The sequence below is a fragment of the Amblyomma maculatum genome, chromosome 1, assembly GCF_055883805.1.
Source record: "Amblyomma maculatum isolate TAMU_Amacu chromosome 1, ASM5588380v1, whole genome shotgun sequence".
In the NCBI taxonomy this organism is placed as follows: Eukaryota; Metazoa; Arthropoda; class Arachnida; order Ixodida; family Ixodidae; genus Amblyomma; species Amblyomma maculatum.
The window spans coordinates 500,072,912-500,091,860 of record NC_139344.1 but is presented as its reverse complement, the minus strand read 5'-3'; the positions used below and the strand labels follow the sequence as shown (position 1 = coordinate 500,091,860).

At 45.9% G+C, this 18,949-nt stretch overlaps 1 pseudogene across 1 annotated transcript in view; it reads left to right on the top strand.

The window, feature by feature from the left end:
• The first annotated feature begins 108 nt into the window (after positions 1–108).
• Positions 109–18,949, top strand: part of LOC146210320 (uncharacterized) — a 53,694-nt pseudogene continuing 34,853 nt past the window's right edge. Inside the window, exons 1-2 of the transcript XR_014708931.1 lie at positions 109–6,669; positions 8,087–8,170. The product of XR_014708931.1 is annotated as an uncharacterized LOC146210320 (transcript). The remainder of the gene's footprint in view (positions 6,670–8,086; positions 8,171–18,949) is intronic.

Here is an 18,949-nt window from a genome sequence, read left to right as displayed (position 1 = left end):
GTCTACGTCGCCCTTGTGTAGAGCACTCGATCGGCGCATTTCTCTCGCATGTAGATACGTTAGAGGATGTGTATGCAATCTGTAGATCGTCAACATAAGCTGATGTCCTGTTCACTGCAGTTCTCTGAGACTCTCGAAGTTGTATACTAACCGCGTCGTCTGCCATCTCAGCTGCAGCCATGGATGGTATAACAGAATCGGCAGGCGAAAACTAAAACACACAATCTATGCGAACCTTTATAGAGCCTAAAATTTAAGTACAATATTTTCATTTGCGGTTGCTTTCGTTTTCTTTTTTCGTCAACAAATGGTACAGTGCGGCACTGCTGCAGGCTACTTTCACTGCGGGACGTATTACAAATGGCGGCGAAGAGATCTTTCCAGGCACTACATTGAGAACACTCTCTTAGCATTACTGAAGGAATTCACAGGGCATCATAGATACTTCAATCATTTGTGCTCCTGGAAACTAAGAGGTACGGTTTCTTCACGTCGTTGGGATACAAGCGGGACAGTGTGTACAGTGCGAGTTGCTTACAGCCCCTTCGGTTACGTCTTCTCCAAGTGTGCAGTTCTGTACTTACAGTAGTATGTAGTACATGTTAATTTGGTGCAGTAGCTACCGCTACTCGCTGTTGCAGTATTTTTTTTTTATGTTGCTTTCCCGAGAACTGGCCCTCATATGTAAGTGCATCGTTGTTGCTTTCAGCTGTTTTGCCCCTCCCCCCCCCCCCTTTCCACTTTTGCCCCTTAGGCACAGCCTGTCTGTATGCTAGCACACCGTTTGTTGTGTATGCTTCGCCCCCTCTGTACCTGTGCACTGCAGAGAAGCACCAGGACAGATGACCATCACTGTATTTTAGTTCATGTCATGGGCCGCCGGGACTTCATGTTCTGCCTTGTTGTACGTGCTTACATTTTAGTTAACTGTTAATTGGTAAAATATAAACAAAGGTTAACTTTTCTCGTATAGCTGTAAATATTTCGTCATACTGTCCAGGATGCCAAATGAGTTGTTGAAATGTCAGGATGACGCTAGAAATATATTGACCCTTGTTTACCCTTTTGTGCTGTGCTACTACCACAAATTCTGAACAGAAACAGTCAGTTCATTTTCTATTGCTGTCCAAAAGAACTTAAGTATACTTTCTTCATCAGTTTAAAAGCAGCTGCTTGTGTTGCCTCATATATGTTCTGTTTTCACCCAGAACCTCTCCACCTTCCCCAGTACTTCAAGAAATAAAAGTAGTCACTGAGCCGAGCTTAATTGTCCTTTGCTATTTTCACTAGAAACACATAACCCTGCTCGTCCATGTCATGGGCACGGTTAATACAGACTTTGCAGAGTATCCTTTTCTTTTCTGCAATATTTGGGCATTTTCAAAACATATTCATCACTGCTCGTAGCAGGCATGCCCATGTGGACGAAATACTGACTCTTCTAGAAATGAGCCCCGCCTCGGCTTAAGTGTCATGGCATCAACTGTAGTTGATGTTGGGACTTGAGTCGCAGGTGCTGACTCTGTAACTACAAAAGGCCTCAATTCAACCGGGAAGGGCATTCTTACACATCTCTTGACTGTGGACCAGTGCACTTGTGCTATTTCGAAAACATGAAAAAATACAGATTAAAACAGGATTGCTGTACTGGGTGTTTAAATGTTTAGTTACTGGACAGTAGGTACAGCAATTTCGCAAGAGTCCATGTGCCTGGTACCTTGTCGCAAGAATGCACGCAGACATATGTATTACTTTGGTTGTTTTTATTCTAAAAGTCTTGTGAGCTTGAAACATTCCTTCATGCTGACAAAAGTATGTTCTCTGTGCAAGTTCAAAGTGTTGTGGTGGTGCCTGTTGGCCACAAGGTCAAAAGACATGCGCAGAGAGAGAGAGAGACCCTTTAATGAAGAACAGAGATTTTATCCGCGTTTAAATTTCGCTGACATGCTACTCTGTGTAGGAAGGGGAATTCCGGAGGTAAAGATGGAAAAAGAATCCTGAGGAGAATAAAAGAAATGAAGGGGGAGATAAAATGCGGCCATTAAGTGTGTTCTAAGGTGCATTGTGGAGTAATGGTATAAAATGAAATGATGAAATTCATAGTCCGATAAATGTGCTTATAGAGTTCACAGCGTGAAAAATGCTGAAGGGTAACGTTCAAGGTGAACTTAAAGTTTGTCTAAATGTCCAATGTCTTTAAAATGCGTAAATAAAAAGGTCATTGCGAGTCTCTGTTGCCTAGTGCAGGCTAAGGGACCTAAAACAATGCCCATTGTTAAAGGCACTGGGGAGAGCTTTTTCATGCTATGTTCGTAGTATGCACGCTCGTCAGCCTACGCAGGACACTCAAAAGACATGCACATGTTTATTCAAACCTTTAGGCACTAAAAAAAAAATTATTACTGTTTAGAAGTGTGCTTCCTGTGGTAGCAGTATGCGCACCCATGCATGTCCTTTTAAGAACCAGCTGGCAGTAAATTTACTACCAGTAGATTATTATACCTACAGCTGTATGCGCTCACATTTCTGTAATTCAGTTCTTTTCAGCCGTATAATGTGCTACTCCTGTGTGGGTAAAGAAAGATCACTTGGGCTTTACTTCTTTAGTTAATGGGTTTAACATCTCAAAGCAATTCGGGCTATGAAAGACGCCATAGTAGAATGGTCCAGAAATTTCAACCTCCTGTGTTTTATAACGTGCACTGACATCGCACAACCCAAGGGCGCCTTGGTTTACCCATCACAAAAGAGGTCGCCGTAGCGTGGAACTTAGGGTCTACCTTAGTCTTTTTGTGAGCCCAAGTATTCAATGTAAGTGTAGTTAATGCAAAAATGGTCATACTTAGATCTGTGCTTTAACAAAGAGGTGCCGCTCTTTTGCTGTTATATACACCTTAAAATAAGGCTTAATGTGGGAAATTTAATAAAGCAAGCAAGAGCACTAGTTTGGCGTAGTTTATTTTGATATGCGTGATATATGGCGTATGTACATGGCTTTGTCTGTATCTTCTTGCCTGCTGTTCCTTGCATCGCTTAGCGCAAGCTTCTCAGCATTTGACAAGTGCCGCAAAGGACCAGGCCTGCTATCTTGAGGCAGATTGAAGATCAGGACAGTTTACATGGTTAAACCACATGAGAACATATGTCGCTGCTGACGTCAAACACGCATTTAATGCAAGCAAACACAAAGGCAGGTAATTTTAAGACATGATGTCATAGAAACAGCCGAAAAGTGGCCAGCCATGCCATCTGCCAGAGGCATGCTGTGAGGTGGGCCGTAAATGTGTGCTGCTCAAGCTTCCTGGAGTGACATAGATATAAAGCCAAACTTTAACCAAGCCATATGAATGTGCATGTGTGACCTAGGGTAGCATGTCTAGCCTGTGACCCAAAAGTCCTAGAAGGCGATTCTAATCTCACTGCTATCAAGCCTTATGGGCCACAATGTCATGCAAAAGGTGCTGTCACAGATACCAAAGCCAAGGGAGTAAGTAGACTGGGCGACAAAAGCAAGCATTTTTGAAGAGTAACAAAATCATAGAAAGTTCCAGGCAACTCTACTCTCTGCTCTTGCAGAGAATCAGGGATGCTATTATGGTACTCCTTGGTGGGGTGGCACAAAGAAAAAATGAGGGAGAGTACTGCTGCTCTTCATAAACATAATTAAAAACAAACAAACAAACAAATGTAACAATGAGAGCTTCACATGCTTACCAGGAAGGAGGCATTATATGAAAGTGTTCTTTCTGTCGGGGCCCGAAAGGGGCTATCGGATAGCTTTGTAGATGGTGGCCGCCTGCCACCGTCTCTCGCCTTCCTTTGCCATAGTCATTGCATACAGTGCATTAGCAGTGCGCATCTTTGCTACCTGTCACCAAAGTTGCAAGATCACTTGACTGGGTGGCAGCAGTGCCCTGAGCACTGCATGGGCTAAGATGGCCTTAGAGCTTGGGTTTAAAGTTGCGGCTCCATACGCAGAATTTCAATGTCTGTTTATATGGGGTTTTACGGCGCATAAGCAACTGTGGCTATCATGCACCAAACACCAATGTCTTGGCTTTTGATCCATTATTGTCAAGTGAAGTACACTTAGGGTATTACAGCAGAGACATGGATGAAATAAACTATGGTGTGTGCCGAGAAAAAAAGTCAAGGTTTATATACCTTCTTTTACTTTTACCCCGCCACAGTGGCTCGGTGGTTAAGATGCTCAACCACTGAACCAGGGTACCGCGGTTTGATTATGGCCGTGGCAGCCATGTTTGGATTGATGCAGAAAGCATAGCACCCGTGTACTATGCACAGTCAGTACCTGTTAAATGGATCGAAATGATCTAGAGCCCTCCCCACAGTGTCGCTCATAGCCCAAGTTGGTCTGGAATGTGTACAGCTGTTGTGCTTTTCGGCCGGTTCGATCATGAATTCAACCCATAAAGCTATTGATTACAAAATGTAATTCCACTGGCTGCGAGGATGTTTTAATATTCAGACATAGTAGGTTAAAAAATATGACTGAATAAACATGCTTAGTAAATGATAAGTAATTTAACTGCATGTGTATGCAACATTCTCCATTTAGGCTCTTGGAACGTCCGATCACTGTTAAAGAGGGAGCTGATCAGTGTCATGCCTTAACAAAGGAGCACTATTTAATTATTTGTTTCATGTAAACCTAAGTAAAAGCAGATAATCATGTTGGTGGAAAGTCGTCCTAATAAATGGCGTCGCTGGTCAGCTCCAGCCCAGAATGGGGAGACTACTATTCCTCCAGTAGGTGCGCTGAATGGAGCACCTCTCAACTCCAGCCAAGGAACAGGCCTACTGGTAGAGTCTACCAGATATGGTTCCCTCACCACCTTGGATGCACAATGCAGTGCCTGCCTATAAGGGTCGCTTGTGTGTAGCAGCCGAGTGGTCTGGCTTACATTACCTGTGTACTTGTTCTGACAGGAGAATGGCGAAGAAAGTGATTTACGCCAAAGGCTTGCTCTCGACAATGCCGTAAGCTAACCGGTCAAGTGAGTGGTAAACGAGAACATAGATGTCATTTGCCCCGTGCAAACATCTTTAGCTATTTCTGTCTGCTCGTACAAAATCGTGACTGCGACATGATGAAAAATATTGGTCAACGTAATTCACTGTTCTAGTCACTATGCAGCCACCACACAACACACTATTTGAAGGTGAGCAAAAGTAAGGAACATCCCTTTAAACTGAACCGCTCAGAAATGTTCACGTCACTAAAGCCAGACTCTTGCGCGCGACGAAAAGGCCAGAAGGGCTATGTAATACGCAAAAGACTGGCTCATTCATACCAAATGCCTATACATGAATTGAGAAATACTGGAGCACCCCGGTTTGAACCGAAGAAACATAAGGCAACTGCAGTAACCTCTCAAGCTCGAGCGCCCCTTCTCCTTGCGTCCCCTCAGCGCCTTTCAGGGGTCCAGCCCGCTCTGCCTTTTCGTCCTCATTTGACCGGCGTGCGCTATTTTCCTCCCTCTGCTTTCTCCACAACGCACTCTGGCTGCATTGTGACAGGCCAGATTAAAGTTTTGTACATCAGCAGTTTGGCCTGTTTAGGAACTGCTCTTGCTGTGTGCTTTGAGTAACGAACCTTGTTACGAGATTTAGCAACAATGTAATCGATGCGTTTTGATCATAACATATTGTGAGTAAAAATGACACCAAGGTATTTGTATTCATGTACTCTATGCAATGATCCATAGTCGTAATATGAAGGTGATAGGTGATGGACCTTGCTGTAGCCGAAACATCTCGCCTAACTAGAGAAAGCTAACTTAAGTTCAAATGATTTTGGTATTTTTGCGCTGAGAAGGCAAATCAGAAATTTTACGGAACCATATCAGGCCGGAAAAACCACGGATCGGCGTTTGACTGAAGCAAGCCAGCTTTTTTCTGGTGAACACAACTCGGTGCTGTGCTGGATAAAATTTGCACCCGCATTGGACCACATTTTAATAAATGGCCATTTTGCACAATTTGTTCAACCTCTTGGAGATCCGGAGGCATATGCAGAGGTCAAGTGAAGCCGCCTGGGCCTGTACGTTGCTGCCTGCTGCCCTGCGTCCGTGAGTCCCCTACGGTGTCTCATGGAACCAGTCCGGCTTAACGGGAGAGGAGGCCAACCCCCTGCCTACCAACAAAGGCATGTCAATGGGAACTACACCCTCCCATCACGCTGGCTTCTGGGACTTGCCGATGGACAGTGGGGGTCCCTTCACCTTGCTGCTCGTCGGATGGCACTGGCGCCTTGCCTGTGCTGCAAGCTCCACGTGTACCTCGTGGATGGCATCCAAGAAGCAGCTCTTGAGGGGGGGGGGGGTAGAAAACCAGTTGCCTCCCCCTTCACCTTGGCCGATCACCATCACCCCAGCGAGCGTCGGGCAGCACTGGCTTGGAGAGGGGGTAATTACCTCCCCTTGGGGGAACGAGAACCGGTGATGGGTGTGCCACCAAAGCGTCTACGCGGATTACTGCGAGAAGACGACATGGAGCTTCTATATCTAGTCGGCAACACGTGCGGTCATCTCCCGCCGCCTCTCCCAGCAAATGCTGGGGGATATTTGGCACGGAGTATGTGGAGCACACGGGAGGACTCGTCGTACACGGCCGCCCGTCTTCTGGTTCCCAACAGCGCAGCAAGCGGTAAATACCACACGCTCTCGTAACCGCCCGCGGCAGACGCCTTCTTACGTATCCTTGCCCTTCCAAGGAAAACCTTTTTGATGTATGGCTAGCCGACATGCTGTGTATTATTTGCAAATGCAATAGACCTTATGCAAAATTGCTGCCATCTATCGGCCGCCGCGTGGGTTTCCACCATATTTGTGGCTAGCTGAATTGAGCAGCGGAAGCGGCATAGTAGGGGATCGCGTCGTCAGATTTGTTAATGCCGACCTATTGTGTCCCTTGTTGTATGCAAGACTAAAATAAGGGTGTAGAAGAAAAGAAGCAGCAAGTTATATGCCTTGAGCTTTTTTTTTCTGAGGCTTGTATTAATTTGCTCTCCTGTGGTTGTTGCGCTAGGCACACTTTCGGTCAACGGCGCGCCTGAATTGTAAAATGGTATCTTATTTAGCGTGCTTTAGAAGTTTGCGAATCCATGCTCTGTGCTAAGTCAGACGAAATATATAGCCCATATATTTTTTTTTTTACGCATTTAACCGTGCTATTGCTGAAGGGTAATAGTCGCCGCTCGCTTTGTTTTATCACAAATATATCAATGCTTTGAGGCTCCGAAATGCATGGCTGATTAGTTCACGCAGTCACCGCAATTTTCTTCATGGGCTTTGAACGCCCCTCTAGAGTTTTCCCATCTTTCCCTACGCCTTCCTTCTCGTGGCTTGTTTAAATACCTCGACGCATTACAAAAAACTTTCGGGATGGCATTTTTGGCAAGGCTCCCTTGTTCAGTGGCAATTACAGCAGATTTGCGTTCGATTACAGGAACGCAAGTTTTTCAGAATGTCCTTATCGTGAAAGTGACGATTGCACACTCTCGACTTGGTTGAAAGGTTGTCTGCACGTGGAATAGCCCTGTTCCATGCAACGAGAAGCGCTTCGCGCTTGAGCGAAAATGAATGCTGGTCTGAGCTCTGCTCTTGTCCGTTCGATAGCCACTCGTGCAGTCAGTCACGCAGCATGTCGGCATGGCTCCACTGTGCGTTATATTATTCCACGAAAACCACAAAATCATCACACAAAAGCGACAACTGCCATTCTCGCCAGAACGTCGCGGTCACGATGACTACAAGACTCCGTTGACTGCGTTGCTCGTCGTTGGGAGCCTCCATGGCTTCCTGCAGCTAGAGCCTAATGCGACTCCAGCGCCACTGACTCGCCCGCGTGGTGCGGTGCCGCGCATCCCGCCGCAGTTTGAAAACTAACCTAGTCTGCTAACATTAGTGAGGAGTGCCTGCCGAGACTTGCGTTAGGCCTGACCCAACATCGGAGTGCTTTCTTAACAGAGAGGTGAGAGGAGTAGCAGCGAGAACAAATGGTCGTGCATGTATTTTTTCTTTATGTGTGTGGAGCATTTTCTTTTTTTTTTTTTTGTGCCTAGACCTTTGAGAGGTGCAGTGCAGCCAGGAGGTCCACATATGGAGTGCAAGACAACCGTCCACAGAGAACAGCAAACCAGAAGCGAGTGAGTGCCTCAGCCTGGATGGTGACTCTATTTTTCTTTGTAAATATTCTTTTTTCTGTCTCTTTGGCCCTGGGATCTGGGTGCCGCAATCTGCTGACTGGTATTGATGATTGCTGAAAATCACTGTGGTGCTCCGATACCGCTGGACGCGGTAGGCGTCGTTCGCTCATAAGTTGCTTTTGGATCGCAGCGAGCCAGTAGGGCCACCCTGGGTTCCTTGGCAGAGATGCACATCCTCGTGGCGTTGTGTTCTAGACAATGTCCTTAGTCCTAAGGGACTAGGCTTAAGGCTCTTTTTGGGGGCTGCCTGTCGCACATCGGAGGACAGTCTAACCGTGGCACACAATAAGCAAATGTGTTTTGCTTGTTTTACATTTTTATTTATTTGAAAATACTGCAGCCCAATTCAGGGCTATAGCAGGAGCGAGTATTTTCAGACAATCCAACGCATCAAATACATATAACAACAACAAAGGATGTTATCATAACACATGATACCTTCTGATGCTGCGACTCAATTGCCGATGCAGATTCAGAAATTGATGATGAACGGATGTTTCCATGCAAGGAATTCCAACTCTCCACAATGTGAGGAAAGAAACTATTTGAAGGCATTGGTACGGGCAAAAAAAAAAAAAGGTCCTATATTAAGATTATGATGGCTCATGGTTGCATATGGTTCGGCAAACAATATATGCTCTGAAAGGCAATTGGAAGAATGGACTATAGACTGAAAACGTTTGAGGGACTTGGTTTTACGGCAGGATGAGAGCGGACTTTGTTTTAGAGAAGACATTGCAGGTACGGGTGAAAAATGGAAGTCGTTGCAGCAACAAGTAAATCTTGCAGCTTTCTGTTGTACACATTCGATTTTATCAATTTAACGGCTTTGTATGGGTTCCAGACATTTAACGAATCTTCAGGAACAGGCAGAGTTAAATGCAAACAAAACGAACGCCCTCCACTTTGACTGATTGTTAAGTCAGCGGAAAGGCTTCCCTCTCAGTTGATGGTGATGGATGCGAGAGGAGGGCCTCTTGCTGGACCCTGGGGGACTTGCTTTGTGACAGACGGCTGCAGAGTTGAGCACACGTCGTCCATCAAATGAGTGACCACTGTCTGATGCTTTTCCAATGCTGACTAAACATTTATTAACTCAAAATAAAATAAGCAGAACTAACACACTTTTCATTACGTTCAGATTACACGACGCCGAGCCTACTATCGGCCACCGCCACGAACTCCTCTCTGCTTCATCCACGTTGTCCCTACCGCTCCGGGCCACCACCAGTCACGCATGACTGGCCCGCACGGCTGCCGTCCGGCAAAAGCCTCGCTCTCTCATTCCCGCATCCCGATCTTTAGCCAAAGACAACCCCCTTGCAACACCACAACCAATGAACAATTTTCCCGCCACTTTCTCCTGAATTAAACACTTCATATAGAAAAGAACAACAAAAAACATCATCACACACAAGCGAAGCTGCTCACCGCCCTGGCTACCTATGCCAAAAAGAAAACATACAGAGATGCACAGTGCTGGCCATTTCTATCGTCGCCTCACGCACAGAGCGTCTCTGAAAGACAACACGCGTTTCGGCCGAAAAACCCCAAACCCGAGCTTCCGCACTCCCGGAGAGCCAAACTCCCGTCATTCTGGGAAGTGCGACGTCGTTTGTGGGACAAGCTACAGTAACCTCTCAAGCTCAAGCACCCCTTCTCCTTGCGTCCTCGCAGCGCCTTTCGTGGGTCCAGCCCGTTCTGCCTTTCCGTTCTCATTTGACCGGCGTGCGCTATTTTCCTCCCTCTGCTTTCTCCACGACGCACTCTGGCTGCGTTGTGACAGGCCGGATTAAAGTTTTATACATCAGCAGTTTGGCTTCATTAGGAGCTGCTCTTGCTGTGCGCTTTGAGTAACCAACCTTGTTAAGAGCTTTAGCAGTGATGTAATCGATGCGCTTTGATATTGTGAGTAAAAATGACACCAAGGTATTTGTATTCATGTACTCTATGTCGTAATATGAAGGTGATAGGTGATGGACCTTGCTGTAGCCGAAACATCTCACCTAACTAGAGAAAGCTAACTTAGTTCGAATGAACTTGGTATTTTTGTGCTGAGAAGGCGAATCGGAAATTTTACGGAACCATATCAGGCCGGAAAAACCACGGATGCGCGTTCGACTGAAGCAAGCCAGCTTTGTTCTGGGGAACTCAACTCGGTGCTGTGCTAGATAAAATTGGCACTCGCATTGGACCACATTTTACCAAATGGTCATTTTGCGCAATTTGTTCAACCTCTTGGAGATCCGGAGGCATATGCAGAGATCAAGTGAAGCCGCCTGGGCCTGTACGTTGCTGCCTGCTGCCCTGCGTTCGTGAGTCCCTGAAGCTACGGTGTCTCATAGAACCAGTCCGGCTTAATGGGAGAGGAAGCCAACACCCTGCCTGCCAACAAAGACGTGTCAGTGGGAACCACACCCTCCCATCACGCTGGCTTCTGGGACCTGCCGATGGACAGCGGGGGCCCCTTCACCTTGCTGCTCATCGGATGGCAGTGGTGCCTTGCCTGTGCTGCAAGCCCCACGTCTACCTCGCGGATGGCATCCAAGGAGCAGCTCTTAATAACCATTAGGTGAGCATTTGAAGAGGGGGAGAGGAGTAGAAAATCAGTTGCCTCCCCCTTCACCTTGGCCAATCACCATCACCCTAGCGAGCGTCGGGGCAGCACTGGCTGGGGGAAGGGGTAATTACCTCCCCTTGGGGGAATGAGAACCAGCGATGGGTGCGCCACCAAGGCGTCTACGCGGATTACCGCGAGAAGACGGCATGGAGCTTCTATATCCAGTCGGCAACACGTGCGGTCATCTCCCGCTGCCTGTCCCAGCAAATGCTGGCACGGAGTATGTGGAGCACACGGGAAGACTCATCGTGCACGACAGCCCATCTTCTGGTTCGCAACAGCGCGGCAACCGGTAAAATACCGCACGCTCTCGTCGCCTCCCGCGGCAGACGCCTTCTTACGTAGCCTTGTCCTTCCAAGGAAAACCTTAAAACCTTGTTGCTGTATAGCTAGCCAACATGCTCTGTATTATTTGCAAGTGCAATAGACCTTATTCAGAATTGCTCCCATCTATCGGTCGCCACCATGTTTGAGGGTATCTGAATTGAGGAGCGGCAAGCGGTGTAGTAAGGGGTCGCTTGGCCGGCTTCGTTAATGCTCGTTGGGGCCAATAATGCTGACATACTGTTATGTCCCTTGTTGTATGCAAAACTAAAATAAGGGTATAGAAGAAAAGAAGCTCCAAGTTGTATCCCTTGAGCTTTTTTTTTCTTGAGGCTTGTATCAATCTGCTCTCGCGTGGTTGTTGCGCTAGGCACACTTTCAATCAACGACGCGCCCGAATTTTAAAATGGTATCTTATCAAGCATGCTTTGGAAGATTGCAAATCCCTACTCAGTGCTAAGGCAGACAAAATATATCGCCCACAGTGTGTTAAATTTGTCTGTTTCATCCCAGCTTTTACGGTTTCATGCATACAAGCTGTCAACAGATTTTGCCCGCATGTATGCATCCAAGTATCCAGATAGAACACGTTTCAGGACTTCAAAGGCGCCAGACTGTTCTCTTAAATGTCAGCGCGATATTCTAACTTCTTTACGCATTTAATTCATTGATGAATGGAATATAGTCGACTACGTCCAGGCTTCAGTTGCTGAGATGAGTCTCCAGAACACGGCTTGCAAAAGGTAAGACGCTAAGTATACGTGACAGCAATCGCCTATACCTTTTGCTGCTCTCGTCTACCGCAAGTTTGCACAATTGTTGTTGCTACAGTGATGGCAGTCACCATGCTGTTTATTATTTTTTTTATTAGTGCAAGGTTTGTTTCTCTGCGAGGTATGTGAGGTGCATCAAAAAGTTAGTCCTTAATTTTTACCACGGCAATTTTGTATTCTCTTATTCATATAGCTGAATAATGCCGTTTTTTTTCATTTAACCTTCATGGCACGCCATAAAAACATTATAATGAGGTAGGGGTTGAAACTGTCAACTATTTGTCATTATCCATAGAGCAATATTGTTTGTAGCGAGCCTTACCGCGCTTAGCAGTGAGGAAATGCTACTGCGGTTATCACAATAGAAATTAGAATGGGCGCACACGTCTCCCAACTTTATTTGTTACCCAGCCCTATAAATGCATGGATCACATTTTCTGTATGCCCATTGCTCGCTACATTACTACTTCACTGAACTGCTGCTGGCAAATAATGTTTGTTGTTTTCCAATATGGCAAAAAAAATATTGCATTACAGCTCCATTGTTGACATTTATGTTCTTTCAGGTGTCAACTGACTGCACTCCCCATAAGTTCGGACTTTTCAAAGTATGTTTGGCAGCTTTAAATAGAAAACTGCCATTCAACATTAGACAGTCTTGTACTAGTCTCGACAATTTCGATGCAAGATGTTTGCAGCATGCACATGCACGATAAAGCCTTGTTTCAACCCAAAGGCTACTCATAAAAACGCTAGTGTGCTCCCCGGTTTGCATGGAAGTGCTCATATGTTCGGATGATGCACAGACGATTGTGATGGCTCTACGTACACAGCACGTACGTGTACGTGTACGTACACGTACCTCGGAAGGAGACTGCAGCCATGAAATTAGGAGACGCCTGCTTCTGGGAAAGAGAGCTATGGTTAGCCTTCACCACCTAGTAAAGAGCAGAGACATTAGTCTGCCAACCAAGATCCGTATAACTCGTGCTATGGTCTTTCGAGTTGTGATGTATGGATGCGAGAGTTGGACTGTGAAAAAGGCTGACCGCCGAAGAATTGACGCGTTTGAATTGTGGTGCTGGCGAAGACTCTTGAGAGTTCCTTGGACTGCCAGAAGATCAAATCAGTCGATATTGTCGACCATAAACCCTGACTGCTCATTGGAGGGTCAAATTTTAAAGTTAAAGCTCAGCTACTTTGGTCATCTGATGAGAAGAGAGGAGTCGCTGGAGAAAGATTTGATGTTGGGAAAGGTTGAGGGTCGCCGGAGGTGGGGTAGGCAGCTAACGCGTTGGTTAGATGGCATCCTCGAGGCACTGCAGATGAAGTTACGTGATGTTAGGAAGATAGTGAGAGACCGGAAAGCGTGGCATGACATGGTCCATAGGGTCACGAAGAGTCGGACACGACTGAACGACTAAACTGAACTGAACACAGCAAAGAATGACTGCTGCAAACACTGCGCATTGCTCAAAGCACTGCTCGAATGTGTGTCCACCAATGAGCTTGACACTGCATCTGGGTATAAGGCAGACCTCTGCGATGCGACTTCGCAGACAGCAGTATCTGTTAATATATTGATTTTTACGAAGTAGAACCACGATGCGACGGCAACAAGTGCTACATATCTGAGGAGGATCAGCGGGCACGGAATCACGTCGTTGACCCGTTACGTTTCGCTGGCAAATTCGCGAGGTTGTGTGTTTTAGCCAATAGCATATGGAATATGGGAACTGCTATGTGATTTTTTACATGCTAACGAGATACATCAGCGGTCAAACATTCAGACAGAAAATGGAACAGGAGTGCGCGGGCTGTACTGGGAATTGTAAAGGCCCATAAGAGCGCAGTGTTTATTATGCATCAGTCCTATATTTAAAAAAAAAAAGAAACAATATTAAGCTCCTACGTATATGTACGCATATTCTTACACCATACTATATGGAACGACAACGATCACGGCCAAGTGCCGGGCACAGTAACAAGTTGTGCCTTGCCTGCGCTGGACTCGAAAACATTCTGCTGCGACTCGCGCAGCGTACTGACATCGCAGACATGCTTTACACCAGGAAGCAGTATCAGTATGTTTTGCACTTTCATGGACACGTATTTGAGCACTGTATTAAGGAATCCGCTGGAGGTGCAACAAAGGCTTTGCCGTTTGTAGCTACGCTGACGTCACCATTCGAAGAAGTTTTGGCAGTGCAGTATCGCTTCACGAAGTAAAATTGGAATATAGGCAGCATGGACAAGTCAATCGTCTATTATTCGGTAATTTTTTGCTCTGAATGCAAACAAATAGCACAAAAACCACAGCATAAAGCAGACTCAGCTAGCATTACGGCAGCAACCATATAGTGTCCTAGCAACTGTAAGCGGAGCCGACTCACTTAACCCTTGAACATGGCGTCGTTTTGCCACGTCTTCGCATCAAGACTGCAGTGAGGAACGTTTATTGCAGAAAAGAAATGTAATTTGGAGCTGTTTGCTGCTTCCCAGTGCTCTGCATTGCATGGGAAGCAAGTGTATTCACTAAGGACTATGAACGAGGTCCGATCGGCACAAACGCGCGGCAAGCTCTACAAAGACTACGTGTCCTACAGTTTACGCATTGGAGAATAAGTCTGACACCGATTTCTTATTCACGTTCACTTTTTTAAATGCCAATATCGCCGCCGTATGTTTTACACTTCGCCAATCTCGGCAAACTGTTTAGATCTGATGATCGTGAACTCAGCCTCGCCAAGCGGACTGTCCGCCGCGCTGCCGTCGTCATCACGATAACAATCCGACTACCGTTTCGTTGCTGGAGTTAGCGCGATTTCAAGCGTTTTCTGTTTTGAGCTTATCTTTCTGCTCATCTGCGATATCACTGTCTCGGCGGGTGCGACCGCTGGCAGTAGCAGTCTCCCGTGCTGTGGAACACGCTAGGCCTACTTCAGGCTCGTACACACGATCGTTCGGCACACGACTTTCATCGGCCTGAGCGCGCACAGCCGAGGCAGGGCATCACTTGAGATGATTAATCAACTATTTATTTCACTTTCTTTCACAAATTCTTGCCGTGAATGCACCTCGCGGTTCGGAACCAAGCGTGGCCGGCGTCACGTCTCCGCCGTCTCCCCGCGGCTGGGGCACGCCGAGCAGACGCCGTCAGGCAGCTCCGCCAATGCGGTGACGCCTTATCGTCACGTGCACCCCAAAAGCCAATGGGATTGCAAATGCACGTTTCTTTTTGCTATTTTTTATGCGAACAATGGGCAAATGTAAACAGCAGAGGCGGCATTTTAAGACGAAGGGCGGCTTTTTCGAATGAGACCAAGATAACTACGGTGCTGCGCACAAAATGGGAGCTACGCCTCGTGGAAAATGGTTGTTTCGGGGGCTGTTTTCGGCCCAAATTCGGGCGACATCGATTATATAAATTGGTATTGTTACTAAAATACCTATCCTAGAGATGAAAAACTTAGCAGATAGGTAGATGAAGAGCTACTGATTTCGCAAATCACATTTTCTAAATTGATTTTTTCGCGATTTTTTTTTGGCCTGAAAGACCCGTGTCCCCCCTTAATGCTCCCAGCAAGTCGATCTTCAAGCTCTGCTTCGTAAGAAGCTTCACAAGATGAGTGTCAATCAGTCTCCTCTTGTAAACTGCATTCCAGGCCCTGATTTTATCTTGAGCTTGGTCTTTAACGTCAGTGCTGCTCTTTTTTTCACGTTCACCGCCATCACAGCACTACGCACACCCACACACCACACTTGACTCGACGACCGACGCAGCCTCTGCCGAACGCTACAACGGCCACGCCGCGACGCCGCTGCTAACACTAAAACCAAAAATCGCGAAAGACTCAAAAACCAAAAAGGCAAAAGCAACATTCGATCGCAGCGCTGTCAGCGATTGTGAAATGCCAACGATTTCTTATGGCCTCCGAGATACCTCCGTGCACACAAACAGGCACGCGGGGGTGATCTCGGAGGCCATTGATTTCTTTGGCTGTCAACTCCTAATGCCGTTGTGGCATCTGTGGTGCTGTCAGCGCCTGCGGGGTAGAATCACTGGAAAATTTCAGAGTACCGCATTCGCTTTCTACGCGCCGCCGGCTCACCTACTGGCTGATGCGCGTCACGTGACCTCACGTCGCCGTGTCCCTTCCAAGCGTGCGCACGGAATACGTGTCTTGTGCTGGAGTTCCTCTTTTGTCGATTGTTTCTCGCCATGTACACGTGAGACATTATGTTGTGCTTTTGGGTGCGGCACCGGGCCTGAGTTAGGAAAGGTGTGTTCTCTGTGCCTGAACGAAAAAAGTGATCTGCATTGGTGATTAGTGTGGCTTCACAGAACCGACAGGCAAAAATTCATGCCTCAAGGAACACCTTCTTGTGTTAGGTACGCTTGTTCATTGGTTTCAAATTATTTTCGTTTAGACGTGAAAGAAGCGTAGAAAATACTCAACGTGAACATGGTGCGCCTGGTCACAACATGTGTACCTTCCAACGCAGTATATGTGTTTACCTTCCAGCACAGGAATATGCAGCATCCGTTTTACTTGCGTAATTTTGCAAAAGCTACCCTCACAGTAAGGTAAACATCTAGCCAGCTGGCAGCAGATACATCTATCTTCAGTACTCGTGCATGAAAGCGTATGGGCTCGTGTGCGGATCGATGTCAGCGCGCACCTCTTCGTTTTTTATTTTTATTGGTAACGCAAACGTACATATAACGCTTTATGCACAGATTTATTAGTTATTTATTTCTGTTAAAGAAACCCAGGTGGTGGAAATTTCCGGAGCTCTCCACAACAGTGTTTCATAGTCTGAGTCGCTTCAGGATGTTAAACCCCATAAACTTAAACCATATTTGTTGTGTGTTTGCAGCTGGCGACTTCTGGACAATGTGTGTCAACATTCAATGTACGATGTGGATGCCATTTCAATTTTTGATGGCAGTTAATGAGCGAGGTTCTGCCAAATTGGCGGCACAAGGTGTACGGCGATGAAATATCAGGCGATACCATGAAACAATGAAAAGTGGAGATTGCAGTACTTTACAGTACTGCAATCTCCTCGGCACAGTATTGCTTTTGAACACATCGCAGGAAGATGCCCATAATGAGGACAAATTATGAGAGGCAACACATACAGTACCAAATTCCTTGTTTGCTTAATCGCACTAAACACCTGCTAGATTTTCAAAAGTCAGTTCCCAAAAAGCTGCTCAAGAATATAATACTACAAGAAAATATTGAGTTTCTCTGACTTGTTTCCCAGTGCTTTGTTCACCTATATGGTGTTTTAATGTTGTTTCTTTTATCCTTAGTTTCCACAAAAACGTGACGACATGGTTATATGCCTGTATTATATCTTCATTGTGTCATTATGTAATGTGTTCACTGTCATTGATATTGCTAACCGATATCTATATTCTGTCATGCACTTTGCAAGTTTTTTTTGCATGTTTTTTTTTTTTTGTCAGATAAATTTTCTTGACATGTTTTTAGGTTTTTATGTCCACATATGCAAGATTATCCCTGATGTATTAGATAAACGTTTGCATTTTATATTTGAATGAAAGTAATTATCTTGCAATTGTGGTTATATATACGAGTGTGATCTCTGTGTGCTGAACTGAGTACGGAGCAGAAGCCTTTGTCAGGCTTCTAGCCTTTTGCCTTTGCTTCGGTTTCTGTAACCAGAATAAACCGGATAGATTTAAAAAAAAAATAATAAAAGACTTGAAAAAGAAAATCAGGTATAAAAGTATACAAATTTATATAGTGAGAAAACATTGTATGTGAAATGCTATCTCTTCATACCCTTAACGGCGGAGCTTAAGCGTCCCCGTATTTTTGAGGGGGAGCTGATTTCGCAAAAGAAAAATGTGGTTCATTGTTATCTTCCTATATTGTATAAATTTACTTGTGATATCTTGATTGCTTTGCATTTTATTTTATTTGTTTTTTCTAAAAACGTCAGCACCTTATTCAACTTGACTACATTTTTCTGACTTGATATATGTTTACTCGTGTGTAATTGATGTAATTAAATAGTCACATACAGTAAAACCTCGTTAATTCAAATAATTCAGCCTGCTTCAAAAATGTACATAAGTGTATGGCAGCAAACTTATTTGGCGCTAAATTACGTGCGCACCAGTTAATTTGGACTAGAGACGGGCCGAGGCTGTTGCGGAAATTAGTTTTCGGAGCACACATCGCTACGGCCATCATTCCCTAAGAACCATGTCAGAACCGGAAACGACGGAAACCACTATTTCAAAAACGTACGGATGGCGGCGCTGCTTTACACACACACACACTAGGAGCGCGCATGGCACGCTTCGCTACAGCCATCATCTATCCATCCGCAACTCTGCTGCTATGCTGACGATCCGGCTCGTGCTTCTGCCTCCAAAAACTACCGCCGCTCTTCACCCTATGGATAAAGGTGTTATCCAATATGTAAAAAAAGTATTATAAACAAGTGCTGGAGCATATGCTTCTTTGCATGGATCGGAAGCAGGCGTGCGTCATCACGCTCCTGAGTGCCATTCATATTCTGGCTCAAGTGTGGCCACACACGCCGCCAGGCACTGTGGATTTGTGCAGTCTGCCACCACCTTGGAGCCTGCAGCGCCAGCAGCTGCTCCCCACCGAAGTGAATCAAAAGACGTTTACAACTTACCCGGTATTCATTCTTAGATTTGACGGGCAGCAGGAACCTTGCATGTTCCTGTATGTGCCAGCTTGTAATCCACATTAATGGAGAGGTGAGGTCTAAAAGCTTCAATGGTGAAGCAAGCACTTGAACAGCAGGCCTGTAAGGCACTGAGCATGCCTGTTGGATTGTTTGAAATCTTGCGGCTCTTTTGAGGGCACAAGGCGGATATAAGGGGCGGCTGGCTTTGCATTTGACTCCCATGTAGCTGCACAGCCACAGCTTCTTGCAAAGGTGCACCTTGCCACTGATGTTTCGTAAATATCCTGCACAATCTCTCTA